The 519-nt window shown below is 77.1% G+C and overlaps 1 protein-coding gene across 1 annotated transcript in view; it reads left to right on the forward strand.

The window, feature by feature from the left end:
* ZMIZ2 (zinc finger, MIZ-type containing 2) overlaps window positions 1-519 on the forward strand; it is an 8,173-nt gene that overhangs the window by 5,862 nt on the left and 1,792 nt on the right. The window lies entirely within an intron of this gene.

A 519-nucleotide genomic window follows, 5' to 3' on the forward strand; every position in this document is an offset into this window, starting at 1 on the left:
GGCCGGGTTCGCCCCCCCCCCCCCCCCGTGTCTCCTCTCTGCCTTCGCTCCTTTGTCACCCGGCTGGGGGGCTGCCCCCCAGCCCCCCCGAGCAGGGGGTCGCGGGTGGGTGGCTGGCGGGATCCCGCCCCCTCCCCAGGGCGGCTGTGGCCAAGCCGGGCGGTGAGCCGTGCCCGCCGCCGTCAATCATTAACCGCGGGCAGGGCAGGCCCCGACCAGCGTGGCGGGGGGTGGCCTTGCCCGGGGCTGGGGGCGGGGGAAGGGGGTCTCTGTGGGGCTTCTCCAAGGCGGGAGTGGGGTCCAGCTCCGGCGTGGGGCTGCCCGGGCCCGGCTCTAGACCCACGGCATGGGGCAGGGCACCCCAAAGAGAGGCCGCAGCTCCCGGCCCCGCACGCCCCGGATAGCAGGGCTGCTGCTAACCTCCGCCCAGCCCCGCTGCCACCCTCCGGCCCTGGGACTGCCCCGCACCGCGGCCCGGCCCCACATCTCTCGGTCTCAGCCCGCCGCACCAGCCCCACA

This window comes from Haliaeetus leucocephalus, unplaced genomic scaffold (genome assembly GCF_000737465.1).
Source record: "Haliaeetus leucocephalus isolate CR32 unplaced genomic scaffold, Haliaeetus_leucocephalus-4.0 Scaffold162, whole genome shotgun sequence".
Taxonomy (NCBI): Eukaryota; Metazoa; Chordata; class Aves; order Accipitriformes; family Accipitridae; genus Haliaeetus; species Haliaeetus leucocephalus.